This window comes from Phocoena sinus, chromosome 2 (genome assembly GCF_008692025.1).
Source record: "Phocoena sinus isolate mPhoSin1 chromosome 2, mPhoSin1.pri, whole genome shotgun sequence".
NCBI lineage: Eukaryota > Metazoa > Chordata > Mammalia > Artiodactyla > Phocoenidae > Phocoena > Phocoena sinus.
This window is the reverse complement of record NC_045764.1, coordinates 88,530,861-88,553,116: the sequence shown is the minus strand read 5'-3', so window position 1 is coordinate 88,553,116 and position 22,256 is coordinate 88,530,861.

Here is a 22,256-nt window from a genome sequence, read left to right as displayed (position 1 = left end):
TGCACAGAATTTCTGGCCAGGGTGACTGGTGAAGGCCTTTCCCTGCTAAAGCCACTCTATAGAGACTGGAAGTAGTGACTGCTTATTCAAATGTGCAGATAACAACACAAGGCTACAAGGATCATGAAGAATCAGGAAACATGATTCCACTAAAGGAACAAAATAAATCTCCAGAAAGAGACCCTACAGAAATCTGTGAAATGTCTAACAAAGAATTTTAAAATAATTATTTCTAAAAGTTTAGTGAGTTACAAGAGAATACAAGCAGACAACTAAAAACAACAACAACAACAACAAACAGTTCAGGAACCAAATGAGAAGTCATTCTGGAACTGAAGAATACAATGACTAGACTAAAATCCAATCAATCAAACAAAAAAAAAGAGAGCTTTAACAATAGACTGAATAAAGCAGAAGAAATAATCAGCAAAGTTGAAGACAGGTCATTCTAAATCAAACTGTCAGAGCAACAATAAGAAAAAACGTATTTAAAAAGAGTGAAGAAAGCCTACAGAATTTATGAGATACCATTAAATGAAACAGTATACACATTTGGGAGCAAGAAGAAGAAAGAGAGAGGACACAAATATTATTTAAAGGAATAATGGCTGAAAGATTCCCAAATATACGGAGAGAAATGGACATATAGATTTGTGAAGCCTAAAGAATCCAACCAGGTAGAACCTAAAGAAGTCTTCATCAAGATGCATTAAATTGTCAAAAGTCAATGGCAAAGAGGAATTTTAAAACAGCAAGAGAAACATAACTTGTCACATAAAAGGGAACCCCCCATAAGATTATTAAGCAGATTTCTCAGAAGAAACCTTATAGGCCAAGAAAGACTGGGATGATATATTCAAAATGTTGAAAAGAATAAGAAACACCTGCCAACCAATAATACTATACCTGTAAAAGCTGTCCTTCAGAAATGAAGGAGAGATAAACAACTGTCCCAGACAGACAAAACTGAAGGAATTTATAATCACTAGGTCTGCCTTACAAAAGTGTTTAAAGGGGGTTTTTCAAGTTGAAGCAAAAGGATGCTACTCAACACAAGAACATACAAAAATATAGTTCTCACCAGTAATATAAAAATACAGAAAAACGAGTCCCTCCCATCAAGCCTCTTAGATATCCTCATCCAACAGAGGGCAGACAGCAGAAGTAAGAAGAATTAAAATCCTGCAGACTGTGGAACAAAAACCACATTCACAAAAAGATAGACAAGATGAAAAGGCAGAGGCTATATACCAGATGAAGGAACAAGATAAAACCCCAGAAAAACAACCTAAATGAAGTGGAGATAGGCAACTTCCAGCAAAAGAATTCAGAATAACGATAGTGAAGATGATCCAGGACCTCGGAAAAAGAATGGAGGCAAAGATCGAGAAGATGCAAGAAATGTTTAACAAAGGACCTAGAAGAATTAAAGGATAAACAAACAGAGATGAACCAATCAATAACTGAAATGAAAACTACACTAGAAGGAATAAAGAGCAGAATAACTGAGGAAGAAGAATGGATAAGTGACCTGGAAGACAGAATGGTGGAATTCACTGCTGTGGAACAGACTAAAGAAAAAGAATGAAAAGAAATGAAGACAGCTCTAAGAGACCTCTGGGACAACATTAAACACAACAACATTCACATTATAGGGGTCCCAGAAGGAGAAGAGAGAGAAAAAGGACCAGAGAAAATATTTGAAGAGATTATAGTCGAACACTTCCCTAACATGGGATAAGAAATAGCCACCCAAGCCCAGGAAGTGCAAAGAGTTCCATACAGGATAAACCCAAGGAGAAACATGCCAAAACACATAGTAATCAAATTGGCAAAAATTAAAGACAAAGAAAAAATTATTGAAAGAAACAAGGGGGAAAATGACAAATAACATACAAGGGAACTCCCATAAGGTTAACAGCTGATTTCTCAGCAGAAACTCTACAAGCCAGAAGGGAGTGCGCATGATATACTTAAAGTGATGAAAAGGAAGAACCTAGAACCAAGATTACTCTACCCAGCAAGGATCTCATTCAGATTCGATGAAGAAATCAAAAGCTTTACAGACAAGCAAAAGCTATGAGAATTCAGCACCACCAAACCAGCTCTACAACAAATGCTAAAGGAACTTCTCTAAGTGGGAAACACAAGAGAAGAGTAGGACCTACAAAAACAACCCAAAACAATTAAGAAAATAACAGGAACATACATATTGATTATTACCTTAAACGTGAATGGATTAAATGCTCCAACCAAAAACACAGGCTTGCTGAATGGATACAAAAACAAGGCCCATATATATGCTGTGTACAAGAGACCCACTTCAGATGTAGGGACACATACAGACTGAAAGTGAGGGGGATAGAAAAAGATATTCCATGCAAATGGAAATCAAAAGAAAGCTGGATTGTTTCTTTTTTGAAAGAAACAATGAGCTGCTTGTAAATTTTAGAGATTAATCCTTTGTCAGTTGCTTCATTTGCAAATATTGTCTCCCATTCTGAGGGTTGTCTTTTGGTCTTGTTTATGGTTTCCTTTGCTGGGCAAAAGCTTTAGGTTTCATTAGGTCCCATTTGTTTATTTTTGGTTTTATTTCCATTTTTTCTAGGAGGTGGGTCAAAAAGGATCTTGCTGTGATTTATGTCATAGAGTGTTCTGCCTATGTTTTCCTCTAAGAGTTTGATAGTGTCTGGCCTTACATTTAGGTCTTTAATCAATTTTGAGTTTATTTTTGTGTATAGTGTTAGGGAGTGTTTCTAATTTCATACTTTTACATGTACCTGTCCAGTTTTCCCCATCACCACTTACTGAAGAGGCTGTCTTTTCTCCACTGTATATTCTTGCCTGCTTTATCAAAGATAAGGTGACGATATGTGCGTGGGTTATCTCTGGGTTTCCTAAGAACCTAGGGGTAAGATGGGAATAAAGCCACAGATGTACTAGAGAATGGACTTGAGGATATGGGGAGGGAGAAGGGTAAGCTGTGACAAAGTGAGAGAGTGGCATGGACATATATACACTACCAAACGTAAAATAGATAGCTAGTGGGAAGCAGCTACATAGCAAAAGGAGATCAGCTCGGTGGTTTGTGACCACCTAGAGGGGTGGGCTAGGGAGAGTGGGAGGGAGGGAGACGCAAGAGGGAAAAGATATGGGAACATATGTATATGTATAACTGATTCACTTTGTTATAAAGCAGGAACTAACACACCATTGTAAAGCAATTATACTCCAATGAAGATGTTAAAAAAAACACAAGGGAGTTATAATCACACCACTAAAAGGACAAAAATATGTGAGCAAAAATTATAGGGATGCCAAGGGGAAAGAAAATGGAAAATGCACTAATCTCACGTTTCTTTGAGAAGGATCTATTGATTCTGTTAAAAGTTAATAAATCCTGCATGAGATTGTGGTGCAGAAAATGATATTAGTTAAAAATCCAGTGAAATCTGAGCAAACTCTCTAGTTTAGTTTATGATATTGCACAGATGTCATTTCTTAGTTTTGATAATTGTTCTCTGGTTATTTAAGATGATAATATAAGTGAAAGCTGAGTGAAAGGTATATGGGAAGTCTACTCTTTTTTTTTTTGCAATTTCTCTGTAAGTATACATCATCTCAATATTAAAAGTTATTAAAAGTTGATAAATCAAGAAACACTGATATAAAATTATTAAAACTCATAATGTCACTCACCAGAAGAAACTGAAGCAAAATCTTAATGGCAATAATCCTAGGAAACAGAATTGGGGTTAAAAAGGCCTTGCCTTTCAATTTTATACCTCCTTGTAAGGTCTAAAAATATGTTAACCACGTACATAAATTACTTTTAAAGCAATTTTAATTTTAAAATATTACTAAAAACTTTACTAGTCAGCAAAATTTGACAATTTAAAGAACATATTATATATATAATTCCTATTTCATATACTGTATTTATTATTGTTCTGTCATAGATGATTTAGGTGCTTGCAAAGATATAATGCTTCAAATGAACTAAAGAAGTATTATCATGATTTTGTTTGTCATGTATCACTGAATTAGACGCCATCACATATTAAATGGATACTAAATAAAAGTCCATGGTAAAAAAATAATAATAATAAAATTAAATTAAAAAAAGAATGTTACAAGAGACAAGGAAGGACACTACATAATGATCAAGGGATCAATCCAAGAGGAAGATATAACAATTATAAATCTATATGCACCCAACATAGGAGTACCTCAATACATAAGGCAACTGCTAACAGCTCTAAAAGAGGAAATTGACAGTAACACAATAATAGTGGGGGACTTTAACATCTCACTTACACCAATGGACAGATCATCCAAAATGAAAATAAATAAGGAAACACAAGCTTTAAATGACACAATAGACCAGATAGATTTAATTGATATTTATAGGACATTCCATCCAAAAACAGCAGATTACACTTTCTTCTCCAGTGCGCACAGAACATTCTCCCACGATAGATCACATCTTGGATCACAAATCAAGCCTCAGTAAATTTAAGAAAATTGAAATCATATCAAGCATCTTTTCTGACCACAATGCTATGAGATTAGAAATGAATTACAGGGGAAAAATCGTAAAAAAACACAAACACATGGAGGCTAAACAACACTCTACTAAATAACCAAGAGATCCCCTGAAGAAATCAAAGAGGAAATCAAAAAATACCTAGAGACAAATGACAATGAAAACACGACGATCCAAAACATATGGGATGCAGCAAAAGCAGTTCTAAGAGGGAAGTTTATAACTATACAAACCAACCTCAAGAAACATCTCAAATTAACAATCTAACCTTACACCTAAAGGAACTAGAGAAAGAAGAACAAACAAAACCCAAATTCAGCAGAAGGAAAGAAATCATAAAGATCAGAACAGAAATAAATGCAATAGAAACAAAGAAAACAATAGCAAAGATCAATAAAACTAAAAGCTGGTTCTTTGAGAAGATAAACAAAATTGATAAACCACTAGCCAGACTCATCAAGAAAAAGAGAGAGAGGACTCAAATCAATAAAATTAGAAATGAAAAAGGAGAAGTTACAACAGACACTGCAGAAATACAAACCATCCTAAGAGACTACTACAAGCAACTCTATGCTAATAAGATGGACAAACTGGAAGAAATGGACAAATTCTTAGAAAGGTATAACCTTCCAAGACTGAAACCAGGAAGGAATAGAAAATATGAACAGACCAATCACAAGTAATGAAATTGAAAACTGTGATTAAAATCTTCTAACAAACAAAAGTTCAGAACCAGATGGCTTCACAGGTGAATTCTATCACACATTTAGAGAAGAGCTAACACCCATCCTTCTCAAACTCTTCCAAAAACTTGCAGAGAAAGGAACATTCCCAAACTCATTCTATGAGGCCACCATCACCCCGATACCAAAAAGCAGACAAAGGTACTACACAAAAAGAAAATTACAGACCAATATCACTGATGAACATAGATGCAAAATCCTCAACAAAATATGAGCAAACAGAATCCAACAACACATTAAAAGGATCATACACCACGATCAAGTGGGTTTTAGCCCAGGGATGCAAGGATTCTTCAATATACGTAAATCAATCAATATGATACAACCATATTAACAAATTGAAGAAGAAAAACCATATGATCATCTCAATAGATGCAGAAAAAGCTTTTGACAAAATTCAACACCAATTTATGATAAAAAAACTCTCCAGAAAGTGGGCATAGAGGGAACCTACATCAACATAATAAAGGCCATAAACAACAAGGCCACAGCAAACATCATTCTCAATGGTGTAAAACTGAAAGCATTTCCTCTAAGATCAGGAACGAGACAAGGATGTCCACTCTCACAACTATTATTCAACATAGTTTTGGAAGTCCTAGCCACGGCAATCAGAGAAAAAAAAGAAATAAAAGGAATACACATTGGAAAAGAAGAAGTAAAACTGTCACTGTTTGCAGATGACATGATATTATATATATAGAATCCTAAAAATGCCACCAGTAAACTACTAGAGCTAATCAGTGAATTTGGTAAAGTTGCCGGATACAAAATTAATGCACAGAAATCTCTTGCATTCCTATACACTAATGATGAAAAATCTGAAAGAGAAATTATGGAAATACTCCCACTTACTATTGCAACAAAAAGAATAAAATACCTAGGAATAAACCTACCTAGGGAGACAAAGACCTGTATGCAGAAAACTATAAGACACTGATGAAAGAAATTAAAGATGATACCAACAGATGGAGAGATATACCATGTTTTTGGATTGGAAGAATCAATATTGTGAAAATGACTATATACCCAAAGCAATTTACAGATTCAATGCAATCCCTATCAAATTGCCAATGGCATTTTTTACAGAACTAGAACAAATCATCTAAAAATGTGTATGGAAACACAAAAGACCCCGAATAGCCAAAGCAGTCTTGAGGGAAAAAAACAGAGCTGGAGGAATCAGACACCCTGACTTCTGACAATACTACAAAACTACAGTAATCAAGACAATATGATACTGGCACAAAAACAGAAACATAGATCAATGGAACAAGATAGAAAGCCCAGATATAAACCCACACACCTATGGTCAACTAATCTATGATAAAAGAGGCAAAGATATACAATGGAGAAAAGACAGTCTCTTCAATAAGTGGTGCTGGGAAAACTGGACAGCTACATGTAAAAGAGTGAAATTAGAACACTCCCTAACACCATCCACAAAATCAACTCAAAATAGATTCGAGACCTAAATGTAAGACCGGACACTATAAAACTCTTAGAGTAAAATATAGGAAGAACACTCTCTGACATCAATCACAGCAAGTTCTTTGTTTGATCCACCTCCTAGAGTAATGGAAATAAAAACAAAAATAAACAAATGGGACCTAATGAAAAGTCAAAGCTTTGGCACAGCAAAGGAAACCATAAACAAGACGAAAAGGCAGCCCTCAGAATGGTGGATATTATTTGCAAATGAATCAATGGACAAAGGATTAATCTCCAAAAAATATAAACAGCTCATGCAGCTCAATATTAAAGAAACAAACAACCCAATCCAAAAATGGGCAGAAGACCTAAATAGACATTTCTCCAAAGAAGACATACAAATGGCCAAGAAGCACATGAAAAGCTGCTCAACATCACTAATTATTAGAGAAATGCAAATCAAAACTACAATGAGGTCTCACCTCACACCAGTTAGAATGGGCATCATCAGAAAATCTACAAACAACAAATGCTGGAGAGGGTGTGGGGAAAAGGGAACCCTCTTGCACTGTTGGTGGGAATGTAAATTGATACAGCCACTATGGAGAACAGTATGGAGGTTCCTTAAAAAACTAAAAATAGAATTACCATATGATCTAGCAATCCCACCACTGGGCATATACCCAGAGAAAACCATAGTTCAAAAAGACACATGCGCCCCAATGTTCATTGGAGCTCTATTTACAATTGCCAGGTCATGGAAGCAACCTAAATGCCCATTGACAGATGAGTGGATAAAGAAGTTGTAGTACATATATACAATGGAATATTACTCAGCCATAAAAAGGAATGACACTGAGTCATTTGTTGAGACGTGGATGGATCTAAAGACTGTCATACAGAATGAAATAAGTCAGAAAGGGAAAAACAAATATCATATACTAATGTATGTATGTGAAACCTAGAAAAATGATACAGATGAACCAGTTTGCAGGGCGGAAGTTGAGACACAGATGTAAAGAACAAATGAATGGACACCAAGGGGTGAAAACCGCGGTGGGGTGGGGGTGGTCATGTGCTGAATTGGGCAATTGGGATTGGCATGTATACACTGATGTGTATAAAACTGATGACTAATAAGAATCTGCAGTATAAACAAGCAAACAAACAAAAACAACTAATACTAAACTTTCTTTGGGTTATTTGTATGGAAATATGTTAATATACATGTTTCAGACATTACATGAAATTTCTAAAAATCTTATATGTTCTGGTATAATGTTATAAGTCTTAATTCTAGTTATTACTTTAAAATGTATATCTCAGAAGTAACTAAATTTGCTTGTCAATTGCCTTATTATGAACTTTCATCCAATCTGTAAAAAAAAAATACAGAAAAACAGAATAATGCAATACTGTAATGATGGAAATAAAGCATATTTAACCCTAGTATAAAAGATAAAAAAGTATTAAGAAGAACTATAACCACAAAATTTGTCACTAGGTACACAGCATAAAAAGAAGTAAAAATTGACAATAATATAAAGTGTGTGTGGAGTGAAGGGAATAAAATTGTAGAGTTTTTGCCTGTAATTGAAGTTAAATTGTTATCAGGTTAAAATAAAGTGTTATAACTATGAGAAATTTTAAGCAATTCTCATACTAACCACAAAAAAATACATAGTAGATACATGAATACAAAGACAAAAGAATCAAAGTATGTTACTACAAAAAATCATCAATTTATACAGGAATACAGCCAGTGGGGATGAAAGGAACAAAAGAACTACAAAACAGACAAAAACCAATTAACAAAATGGCAATAGTAAATCTTTAACTATCAATAATGACTTTACATCTAAATGTATTTAACTCACCACTCAAAAGATATAAAGTGGGTGAATGCATTAAAAAAGAAGATTCAACTATATGCTTTCTACAAAAGACTTTAGATATCAGGACATATTTAAGCTGAGGAGTGAAGGGATAGAAAAAGATATTTCATGTAAATGGTAACCAAAAGACAGCAGAAGTTGCTATATTTATATCAGACAAAAGAGACTTTATTTTATTTTATTTTTTAAACATCTTTATTGGAGTATAATTGCTTTATATTGTTGTGCTAGTTTCTGTTGTATAACAAAGTGATTCAGCCATATGCATACATATATCCCCATATCCCCTCCCTCTTGCATCTCCCCCCCCACTCTCCCTATCCCACCCCTCTAGGTGGTCACAAACCACCGAGCTGATCTCCCTCTGCTATGGGGCTGCTTCCCACTATCTAATTGATATTTGGTAGTGTGTATACGTCAATGCCACTCTAACTTTGGCCCAGCTTACCCTTCCACCTCCCGATGTCCTCAAGTCCCTTCTCTACATCCACATCTTTATTCCTGTCCTGCCCCTATGTTCTTCAGAACCATTGTAATTTTTTTTAGATTCCACATATATGTGTTAGCATACAGTGTTTGTTTTTTCTCTTTCTGACTTACTTCCACTCTGTATGACAGACTCTAGGTCCATCCACCTCACTACGAATAACTCAGTTTCGTTTCTTTTATGGCTGAGTAAATTCCATAGTATATATGTCCACGTCTTCTTTATCCATTCGTCTATCGATGGACACTTAGGTTGCTTCCATGTCCTGGTTATTGTAAATAGAGCTGCAATGAACATTGTGGTACATGACTCTTTTTGAATTATGCTTTCTCAGGGTACATGCGCAGTAGTGGGATTGATGGGTCGTATGGTAGTTCTTTGGAGTTTTTCGAGGAATCTCCATACTGTTCTCCATAGTGGCTGTGTCAATTTACATTCCCACCAACAGTGCAACAGGGCTCCCTTTTCTCCACACCCTCTCAAGCATTTATTGTTTGTAGATTTTTTGATGATGGCCATTCTGACTGGTGTTAGGTGATACCTCATTGTAGTTTTGATTTGCATTTCTCTAATAAATAGTGGATGTTGAGCATCCTTTCATGTGTTTGTTGGCAATCTTTGGCAGGTCTTCTTTGGAGAAATGTCTATTTAGGTCTTCTGCCCACCTTTGGATTGGGTTTTGTTTTTTTGATATTGAGCTGTATGAGCTTCTTGTACATTTTGGAGATTAATCCTTTGTCAGTTACTTCATTTGCAAATATTTTCTCCCATTCTGAGGGTTATGTAATGGTCTTGTTTATGGTTTCCTTTGCTGTGCAAAAGCTTTTAAGTTTCATTAGGTCCCAGTTGTTTATTTTGGTTTTTATTTCCATTTCTCTAGGAGGTAGGTCAAAAAGGATCTTGCTGTGATTTAGGTCATAGAGTGTATGTCATAGAGTGTTCCGCTTATGTGTTCCTCTAAGAGTTTTATAGTGTCTGGCCTTACATTTAGGTCTTTAATCCATTTTGAGTTTATTTTTGTGTATGGTGTTTAGGGAATGTTCTAATTTCATTCTTTTACATGTAGCTGTCCAGTTTTATTCCAGCACCACTTATTTGAAGAGGCTGTCTTTTCTCCATTGTATATTCTTGCCTCCTTTATCAAAGAAAAAGGAGACCATATGTGTGTGGGTTTATCTCTGGGATTTCTATCCTGTTCCATTGATCTACATTTCTGTTTTTGTGCCAGTACCAGACTGTCTTGTTTTACTGTAGCTTTGTAGTATAGTCTGAAGTCAGGGAGCCTGATTCCTCCAAGCTCCATTTTTCTTTCTCAAGATTGCTTTTGCTATTCGGGGTCTTCTGTGGTTTTCCATACAAATTGTGAAATGTTTTGTTCTAGTTCTATGAAAAATGTCATTGGTAGCTAAAATAGGGATTGCACTGAATCTGTAGATTGCTTTGGGTAGTATAGTCATTTTCACAGTATTGATTCTTCCAATCCAAGAACATGGTATATCTCTCCATCTGTTGGTATCATCTTTAATTTCTTTCATCAGCCTCTTATAGTTTTCTTCATTCAGGTCTTTTGTCTCCTTAGGTAGGGTTATTCCTAGGTATTTTATTCTTTTTGTTGCAATGGTAAATGGGAGTGTTTCCTTCCTTTCTCTTCCAGATTTTTCATCATTAGTGTATAGGAATGCAAGAGATTTCCATGCATTAATTTTGTATCCTGCTACTTTTCCAAATTCATTGATTGGCTCTAGTAGTTTTCTGGTAGCATCTTTAGGTTTCTCTATGTATAATATCATGTCATCTGCAAACAGTAAGTTTTACTTCTACTTTTCCAATGTGTATTCCTTTTATTTCTTTTTCTTCTCTGAATGCTGTGACTAAAACTTCCAAAACTATCTTGAATAATAGTGGTGAGAGTGAGCAACCTTGTCCTGGTCCTGATCTTAGAGGAAATGGTTTCAATTTTTCACCATTGAGAACGATGTTGGCTGTGGGTTTGTCATATATGGCCTGTATTATGTTGAGGTAAGTTCCCTCTATGCCTACTTTCTGGAGAGTTTTTATCATAAGTGGGTGTTGAATTTTGTTGAAAGCTTTTTCTGCATCTATTGAGATGATCATATGGTTTTTCTCCTTCAATTTGTTAATATGGTTTATCACGTTGATTGACTTGCGTATATTGAAGAATCCTTTCATTCCTGGGATAAACTCCACTTGATCATGTTGTATGATCCTTTTAATGTGCTGTTGGATTGTTTGCTAGTATGTTGTTGAGCAATTTTGCATCTATGTTCATCAGTGATATTAGTCTGTAGTTTTCTTTCTTTGTGACATCTTTGGTTTTGGTATTTGGGTGAAGGTGGCCTTGTAGAATGAGTTTGGGAGTGTTCCTCCCTGTGCTATATTATGGAAGAGTTTGAGAAGGATGGGTGTTAGCTCTTCACTAAATGTTTGATAGAATTCACCTGTGAAACCATCTGGTCCTGGGCTTTTGTTTGTTGGAAGATTTTTAATCACAGTTTCAATTTCAGTGCTTGTAATTGGTCTGTTTATATTTTCTGTTTCTTCCTGGTTCAGACTCGGAAGGTTGTGCTTTTCTAAGAATTTGTCCATTTCTTCCAGGTTTTCCATTTTATTGCATGTAGTTTCTTGTAGTAATCTCTCATGATCCTTTGTATTTCTGCAGTGTCAGTTGTTACTTCTCCTTTTTCATTTCTCATTCTGTTGATTTGAGCTTTTTCCCTTTTTTCCTGATGAGTCTAGCTAATGGTATAACCTCACAAACTTATTATAATATGTATATGTAAACATGAATATTCTCTTACTTTCCTGAATAAGGAAGGAGAGATGAGAGGATTGGCTCTAACAGATATGAATGTTTAATACTGGTGCAGGGATAGATAAATACATCAATGGAATAGAATAGTCATCCCAGAAAAATACATAATTATAAGTAGACAGAAGTGGTACTACTGGCCAAAGGGGAGAGAATGGGTTTTCAGTAAATGACATGGAGGACAGGTATGGTCTGTACAGAAAGCAAAAATCCAAAAAACAGCAAAGGAAAAACTTTTGTTTTGTCCTATCTCTGGTTCTCAAAGGTATTAGCCTTTCACAACACTCTTGGTTTGAATTTCTGCAAGAGCAGACCTTGAGAAAAGGATTTGAGTACAAGTCGTTTATTTGAGAGATGAATCCCAGGATTCAGAGTCAGAGATTGAGAAAGAAAAGCAGGGAATAGATCAAAGCAAAAGGTATGTTTATAAATTGGTTGCTTCTTTGGACAAGAAGGACTCAATTCTGCTGAGAAATCCCTGAGATACTGTGTAGAACACTACAAAATTTAAAGGATATAGGAAGCTGGGTATTTATTGATAACCTCCTATCTTTCATTCGTTAAATGTTGATCCTAGGGCCAGGTAATGGGTGTTTGTTGCTTGAAACAAATAACCCTAAGAATTAGAGGCATTGGGAAAAAAAACCACTTTATTATGTTCATGGGTTCTGTGGGCAGGAACTTGGACAGGACAAATTTGGAGATGGCTTGTCTTTGTTCCACAATGCCTGGAAACTTACCTAAGAAGCCTCAAACGACTGACTGTGATCGAACAGAAGGGACCAGAAACATTGGAAGCTTCCTTCATCTTATCTGGACCTGCTCTGGGATGAATCAAAGGATGGTGTCAGCTGAGGCTAGCAATTAGAATACCTTGCGGTCTCTTTATATGGCCTCCTCATATCCTGGAAGTCTAAAGGTAGTTGGATTTCTTATATTGTGGCTCAGCTTCCAAGAATGAGAAAAAGGGTAGAATCTGCATGTTAAATTCTAACCTAGCCTCAGAAAGCATGCCGCATCACTTGTACGTCAAGCAAGTCACCAAAGCCAGCCCAGATACAAGGGAGGCGGAAGAAACCCCACCTCTTGATGGGAGGAGTGTCAAAGAATTTGTGGCTATCTTTAGAACTAAATACAGCTAGTATTACCTCTCTGGAATTTCTGTCCTGCCTGTGTCTATAGGATAAATATGTCCCCACAGCCAGAGAAAAATCTCAGGCATAGAGATGCAGGTGTCTGAGGTAGGCCATTGTTGGTACGTATAGAAATTGTCCAACCAAGCTGCAAATGACCTCTGGGGTAGGAACAACGGTATGAGCAGGGCTCCAACAACATTACCTTTCATCGTGTGTATCATTCAGAGCTCCTTCTGCCCCACTTTAAGTTCACCATGTCCTATCTCTGGTTCTCAAAGGTATTAGCCTTTCACAACCTCAAAAAAAAAAAAAAAAAAAAAAACCTAAAACAGGAATTCAGTGAGACAGAGTAGTCACTCTTGTTCAAACTTGAGGATGAAATTAATATTCATATCTCCCCTTCCCTTACCCTTGTCCAGAATTTCTACTTTTATAGGTTGCTTGCTCAGCGGAGTGAAACAGATCTTTATCCCCAGAAGGCCTGAATCTCTGCTTAATCATATCCATTTGCTATTATCACCAAGCATGCAAGATCCAAGAGGTACACGAGAGAACCCTCGGCATTCGAAGCATGTTTCTCTCTGTCCCTAATATAAGGGGACAATCTCTAGCAATCTCAGCTCCTCATTTATATTCACTGGCTGTATTGCTCTAGCCAGTATGGGAACTCTTCTTTGTTTTTGCCTGTTGGTCCACTGGCAAGAGGAGCCCACAATGATCAGATGGTGGTCATTTTTTAGATTCAATTAAATACTTACTCTCACCCTAGTAGAAATATTACACCCATGGGAACCAGGACCTCTAATCTAGAGGAGCCTAAAGTTGTGAGTATGGAAATTACAAATTTGCCAACTGGATCACATGGACTGATGGTAAGGAAGATTAATCCTATTTATAACCTATGGTTTCTGGACCCATATAATCTAAATATTTGGGACACAGAAAATAAAAAGGCAATTGGTTTATCATATATACCACACTTTAAAGGATAACACTCTAAACTTGCAGAGTGTTATCCCCAAGCTAGTACCTTAACTGAGTATTAAAAGAGCCACTATAAAATTTTATCAGGGTTGCAGCTTCCAGGTGATATGGCATATCATAGATATACCCATCTATCATAGTGGATAGATAGAGGATCTTGTGCTAGTATGATTATTCCATCTCCTTTGATATAAAATGGGTCCTTTTTCTGAAACTATCTTGTATAAGATTCCTTATGAATAAATTAGAAACTATGTGAGTCCTCAGATACTGATGGAGCTGCTATGAGCAGGGAATACAAACTCACCCAGAACACATACAAATTCCAATTGGGATAAATTACGGCAATCTCCAGAGTGGAAAGGTTCAGATGTAATCAACTCTCCAATCAAGTGGCTAACTTTTTCTCCTCAAAAGATGGCATCATATTGAGAGGTCAACATATGTTTTACTGCTTACAAGTTGGATATTCAATAGTGATAATACCTATGTTAGCCTTGGTGAGAGGATGTCCATACTGATGAATCCATGTACTACCTTTTATCCTTACCACCTTAACTACTCCATTCATCATCCCACTGCGGGTGGCCAAAGATAGAGGTTGACTGATCTCTACTGGATGGGTCACACTTTTTACCTTATTTTTCAGTGCCTCCTCTGCATTATCTGGTAGCCGTTAACCTAAAAAATCCTCACACTCTGTGCTTACTCTTTGACATCCTTCTTTGACATCCTTCTTCCATAGAATTCCTTGTCTTTGATTTTCTAATCTTGTTCTTTCTAGACCCTGACCATGTAGCTAAGCCATTTTTTTTTTCTGTCCAAGAGTCCATGTAGCCTCTCTGTCCAAGGACGTTCTGTCCTTGTAGAACTTTCTATCCAAGAGTCCTTAGCTCTTAACACTTATCCCTTCACATAAAGTGAAAATCAACTCCAGTACTTAAGTTTCTGCCCATAATGATTCCCCTACACAACTGTTTTGCCAGCCATGCCCTGAATGAAACTGCAGTATAGCAGATGTCCAGTTTAAACTAGGACTAATATATAGAGCCAACCCATCTGTAAGTGATCCAGGTTTTTTTCTGCATATATCAGCTGGCCATTAGGAAACCCCAATGAGACCATAAGTCTAAGCTGAAGGAAGACACCCATGCAACAGTGGGGTTTGGATTACATCTTTGTGTAACTTATTTGTTCCCTTAGGACTCCAAATGTCCTGTTGTCATCATATACTAGATTGCTTTTGCTCTAAGTCAATCTTAAGACTTAATGGACCTGACAATACTCAGCTTATAATAACTCTGGTGGGTGGACACTTAGTGGTTGCTTGGGGCTACACTCAGTGGTTGCTTGGGGCTACACTCAAAACTGGCAACATTCTACTTCATTTGGCATGATTTGGAAGATCATTCCCATGTGTGGTATATACTCTCTTAAAATCCAAAGAATCCTACAAAATATATGCTCCTTTTAGAGTGGTAGGAAGTACAAGTTGAAATAAATTGTCCTTTAGATTGAAGAATATGTCCTAGTATGCTCCAAATCTTTGGACCCTGTGTTAACTCAGGTCCTCCTAGAAGCAAACACTACGACTGGATTAGGTATGCAAGAGATTTACTTGGGGGAGGGAATACTAGTGGAAGGTAAAGGGGAATTAGCTGGAGTGGGCAGTGCAGGCCTTCAGACCATGATGCAAGTCTGACATCTGTGATAAAAGAAGGGAAATGAAGGAGGACTGGGAAGGAAAACTATTAGACTGAAGCACAGTTCTAAGAAAATTGTGGCTGCCAGGCTTATATAAGCCATGAGTCAAAGTTACCCATTAGAGCAGTCAGCCCACATACCATAGGAATGGGTCAGCATTTATACCTCCACAGTTCTCAATTATTGACTAGGAAAAACGTGGGGGAAACATGATATTGACACAAAAGCAGTGGTGGTTCCCAGTGGTAGCAGCTGAGATTCTCAGGCAATTATGCTTCCTGCAGCCAGTTCTCTTAAAGGAGACCTGAATGGTACATTCATGACTGCCACAAGATCTCTCAACTCTTCAACAGTCTCCCTGAATCTCTTGGGAATTACTTCCCATCTTCTGGCATACATGTCTCTTACCAGGCCACCTAGAACACATGCTGCTTTCATGATCACTAGGTCTAATTTTAACATGTCACCAATATAATGGACCAGTGTAATGACCTATAGGGTACTGAGACGATCTAGGTGTCTTTGTATTATATTATGGCAGATAGGAGGTGGGCTAGGAGAACCATATGGCAAGATGGTGCAAATATATTGCCATCTATCCCAGGTAAGTGCAAACTGTTTTTGATTCTCTTTCCTGATGAGTATTGAAATGAACACATTAAAGAAATCAATAGCTACTACAAATCAGAGGCTGAGTTCATCTGCTCTAGCAAAGATACGATCTTCAGCACAGCATCTATGATTGGGGTTACCATTTTCTAAATTTACTGCAGTCTATCACCATCTGCCATGTCCATCTGGTTTTTTGCAGAGCCATACTAGTGAATTAAACAGAGACATGTTGGGGACTATCATCCCTTATCCTTTAAATCTTCAATTCTCTGAAGTTTCAGCTGGGTTATGATATCACTTACAATTTAATATTTTGGCTAGGGGAGTGCAGTTTCGATTGTTTCAATTTGGTCTTTTCTATTATAAAGGCTCTTACTCCACAGGTTGGAAAATGAAGAGTTTCGTTAGATGCTAAGTATATTTATTCCATGCAGGGACTAGAGAAGTGAACTCAGAGTAGTCTGCAGATCCAATGGACCCTCTGTGAGATACTTATATATACTTGGTCTAGGACTCCAGTTATCACTTGATCTCCATGCTGCCCCACCATAATGGGGGCAAGGTTGGCATTTTTGCACCTTGGTATTCCTGTCACCTCAGACACTGTATTCAATAGCCCACAAAAGCTCTGAGTACTCCCCTTTCCCCAGTATATAGTTACCTGAGTTAATGGACGTAGATCTTTCTGAGGAAGTACTGGGGGAATATTTTGTACATACTTTCAGTAGGAATGTAGGGTCCTCCCTTAGAAGTATCTGACCTGTCCTTCAGTGGGTGGACTCTGAGTCTGAGAATTGGCTCAAGTCTGGAAATTGGGTGAGGGTTTGTGATTTTACATTGAATCACTGACAGCAGCCTTCTGCTTTCTATCTTGAAATCTTTTTTAAAATTCCATAATAAATAATTTCATCATCTTCCTATATATTTCCCACCTGAAAATACCATGGGCTCTTAGCCACACTGAAGATCCCAGTGAATCAAGCCCTCTGGTTGCCATTTCATTCATGATGACCATTAGGTAATTATCTCCACTGTTCCTCTAATTATTATGTGTCACCATTTGGACTCTGCTATTATGGAATTCTATCATCCCTATGACACTAGAGAGCCCAGTTCAATAATGATGTCTCCTATCACCCACTACGGCATACAGAGGGCTTGTTAGTTTATTACTGAAGTATAGTTGAATTATATATTCAACTATATATTCAATTATATATTCAACTATTCAATATTATATTAGTTTTAGGTGTACAGCATAGTGATTCAGTATTTTTGCAGATTATACTCCATTATCAGTTACTATAAGATATTGGCTATAATTTCCTGCCATGCAATATGCCCTTGTTGCTTACTTGTCTTATACATAGTTTGTTTGTTTTTTAATTTATTTTATTTTATTTTTGGCTGTATTGGGTCTTCATTGCTGCATGAGGGCTTTCTCTAGTTGTGGTGCACAGGCTTCTCATTGCAGTGGCTTCTCTTGTTGCGGAGCACGGACTCTAGTTGCACAGGCTTCATTAGCTGTGGTATGCGGGCTCAGTAGCTGTGGCTCACGGGCTCTAGAGCGCAGGCTCAGTAGCTGTGGTGCATGGGCTTTGTTGCTCCGCATCATGTGGGATCCTCTCAGACCAGGGCTTGAATCCGTGTTCCCTGCATTGGCAGGTGTATTCTTAACCACTGCGCCACCAGGGAAGCCCTACGTAGTAGTTTATATCTGTTAGTTCCAATCCTTAATTTCTCCCTCTCTTCTACCCTCTCCCCTTTGGTAACCAGAAACTTGTTTTCTACATCTGTGAATCTGGTTCTGTTTTACATACACATTCATTTGTATTATTTTTTGCATTCCACATATAAGTTACATCATATAGTATTTGTCTTTGTCTGACATCCACTGAGCATACTATTCTCTAGGTCTATTAACATTGCTGCCAATGGCAGAATTTTATTCTTTTTTGTGGCTGAGTAATATTTCATTGTATATCTATACCACACCTTTTTAATTCAATCATCCGTTGATGAGCACTTGGGTTGCTTCCATGACTTGGCTACTGTAAATAGTGCTGCTATAATGTAGGGGTGCATGTATCTTTTTGAATTAGTGTTTCCATCTTTTCAAGATATACACCTGGGAGTGGAATTGCTGGATCATATGGCAACTCTATTTTTAGTTTTTTGAGGAACGTCCATACTCTTTTCCACAGTGGCTGTAACAATTTACATTCCCATGAACAGCATTCAAGGATTTCTTTTTCTCCAGTTTTATGGCTTCAGGTCTTACATTTAGGTCTCTAAAACATTTTGAGTTTATTCTTGTATATAAGAATATAGGAAATGTATATATAGGAAATGTTCTAATCTCAATGTTTTACATGTGGCTGCCCAGTTTTTCCAACACCACGTGTTGAAGGAACTGTCTTTTCTCCATTGTATGTTCTTATCTACTTTATCAATGGATTATTTGATCATAGGTGTATGGGTTTATTTATGGGCTCTCTATTCTGTTCCATTGCTCTATATGTCTGTTTTTGTGCCAGTACCACACTGTTTTGCTTACTGTGTCTTCGTAGTATAGATTGAAGTCAGGGAGGGTGATACCTGCAACCTGGTTCTTTTTCTCAAGATTTCTTTGGTAATGAGGGGTCTTTTGTGGTTCCATATGAATTTTAGGATTATTTGTTCTAGTTCTGTGAAAAACGTGTTTTGATAGGAATTGTATTAAATCTGTAGATTGCTTTGGATAGTATGAACATTTTAATAATATTAATTTTTCAAATCCAAGCCACTAGGTATCTTTCCATTTCTTTGTATCATCTTCACTTTCCTTCATCAGTATTTTACAGTTTTCATAGTATAGTTCTTTCACCTCTGTGGTTAAGTTTATAACTAGGTATTTTATTGTTTTTGATGTGATTTTAAACAGAACTTTTTTTAACTTTCTCTTTCTGATATTTCATTATTAGTGTATAGAAATGCAACAGATTTCTGTATATTAATCTTGTATCCTGCAATCTTGATGAATTCATATATTAGTTCTAATATTTTCGGGTTGGAGACTTTGTGTTTTTCTAGATAAGGTATCATGTCATCTGCAAAGAGTGATAGATTTACCTGTTCCCTTCCAATTTGGATACCTTTGTTTATTTTTCTTGTCTGGTTGCTGTGGCTAGAACTTCCAATACTGTGTTAAATAGAAGTGGTGAGAGTGGGCATTCTTGTTTTGTTCTTGAATTTAGCAGGAAGGCATTTAGCTTTTCAACATTGAGTGTGATGTTGGCTGTTGGTTGTTGCAAATGTCTTTATTATGTTTAGATATGTTCCCTCCAAACCCACTTTGATGTGAGTTTTTTGATGAATGAATGTTGAATTTTGTCAAATGCTTTTTCTGCATCTATTGAGATGACCATGTGATTTTTATCCTTCCTTTTGTTAATGTGGTGTATTACATTGATTGATTTGTGAATGTTGAAGCATCCTTGTGACCCTGGAATAAATCCAATTTTTTCACTGTGTATGATCCTTTTTACATATTCTTGGATTCAGCTTGCTAATATTTTGTTGAGGATTTTTACATCTATATTCATCAAAGATATTAGCCTGTAATTTTCTTTTTTTGTAGTGTCTTTGACTAGTTTTTGTATCAGGGTAATTGTGGCCTAGTAGAATAGATTTGGGAATGTTTCGTCCTTTTCAGTTTTTTGGAATAGTTTAAGAAGGATAAGTATTAGCTCTTCTTTATATGTTTGGTAGAATTCCCCTGTGAAGCTGTCTGGTTCTAGACTTTTGTTTGCTGGGAGTTTTCACACTACAAATTTAATTTCACTTTTACTGATTGGTCTGTTCAAATTGTCTGTTTCCTCTTGATTCATTCTTGGCAGGCTGTATATTTCTAGAAATTTGTCCATTTCTCTAGCTTGTCAAATATGTTGTCATATAACTTCATAGTATTCTCTTATGATTTTTTAATCTCTGTGGTATCAGTTGTTATCTCTCCTCATTTCTTATTTTATTTAGGTCCTCTCTCTTTCTTCTTGGTGATCTTGGCTAAAGGTTTATCAATTTTGATTATCATTTCAAAAAACCAGCTGTTGGTTTCAGGGACATTTTTGTTGTTGTTGTTAATCTCTATTTTATTTTTTCCTCTCTGATCTTTATTATTTCCTTCCTTGTGCTGACTTTGGACTTTGTTCTTCTTTTTCTATTTCTTGTAGGTGGTATGTTAAGTTGTTTGAGATTTTTCTTTTTTGTTGAGGAAGGTCTGTACTGATGCAAACTTCGCTCTCAGAACTTTTGCTGCATCCCATAGATTTTGGAAAGTTGTTTCCATTTCATTTGTCTTGAGATATTTTCTGTTTTCCACTTACTGTATTTTTCTGTCTGATTTGTCCACTGATGTTAGTGGGATGTAAAAGTCCCCTACTATTATTGTATTATTGTCAATTTCTCCTTTTATGTTTTTTAGTATTTGCTTTATATATTTAATTGCTCCTGTTTGGGATGTGTATATGTTAACAAGTATGATATCCTCTTCTTGTATTGATCCTTTTATCATTATATAATGCCCTTGTCTTTTTTTATAGCCTTTGTTTTAAAGTCTATTTTGTCTGATATGAGTATTGCTACCCATATTTTTCTTCTCATTTCTGTTTGTTTGAAATATCTTTTACCATCCCCTCACTTTCAGTCTGTGTGTGTTTTTAGCCCTGAAGTGAGTCTCTTGTAGGCAGCATATTAAAGCGTCTTGTTATTTTGTCCAATCAGCCACCCTATGTGTTTGATTGGAGCATTTAGTCCATTGACATTTAAAGTAATTATTGATAGATACATACTTATTGCCATTTTATTACTTGTTTTCCAGTTGTTTTTGTAGTTTTTCTATGTTTCTTCTTTTTGTTTCTCCCATCTTGGTTTGATGATTTTCTTCAGTAGTATTGGGTTCTTTGCTTTTTGGCTTTGATGTATCTTTTGTAGGTTTTTGATTTGTGGTTACCATGGGGTTCATATGTTGACCCACAATTATATATACTTGATTTAAACTGATAGTCATTTAAGTTCAAACACATACTAAAAGATATACTTTTTATTCCTCTCCCCCACATTTTGTTTTTGATTTCCTATTTTACTTCTTCATGCTTATCCCTTAACTGTTTATTATAGTTTTAGTTGTTTTTATATTTTTTTGTCTTTTAATCTACTTACTGGATTATTTCAGTGATCTTCAATCCTTAACATATATCTGCCTTTCCTGATGGGATTTTCCCTTTCCTACAGATTCTTATTTTTTTCCATTTAAAAAAGACCCTTCAACATTTATTTTAGGGTAGGTTTAGTATTGATGAATTCTTTTAGTTTTTGCTTGTCTGAGAAGTTCTTTATCTCTCCTATTCTAAATGATAATGTTTCTGGTTAGAGTATCCTAGGTTGCAGGTATTTCCCTTTCAGTGTGTTGAATATATTATGCCACTCCCTTCTGGCCTGCAAAGTTTCTGCAGAGAAATCAGCTAATAGCCTTATGGGGATTCCCTTATATCTGACTCTTTGTTTTTCTCTTGCTGGCTTTAGAATTCTCTATCTTTAACTTTTACCATTTTAATTATTATATGTCTTGATATGCATGTGTGTGGGCTCATCTTGTTTGGAACTCTCTGTGCTTCCTGTACCTGGCTATCTGTTTACTTCTTTAGGTTTAGGAAGTTTTCAGACATAATTTATTCAAATACATTTTCAATCTCCTTCTCTTTCCTCTGTCTGGAACCTCCATAATGCAAATGTTGGCACATTTAATGTTGTCCCAGAGATCTGGAGGTTCCTTTAAAAATTAAAAATCATATATTACATTTTTTAAAAATTAAAAATTTTTCTGTCTGCTGTTATGATGGGTGATTTCC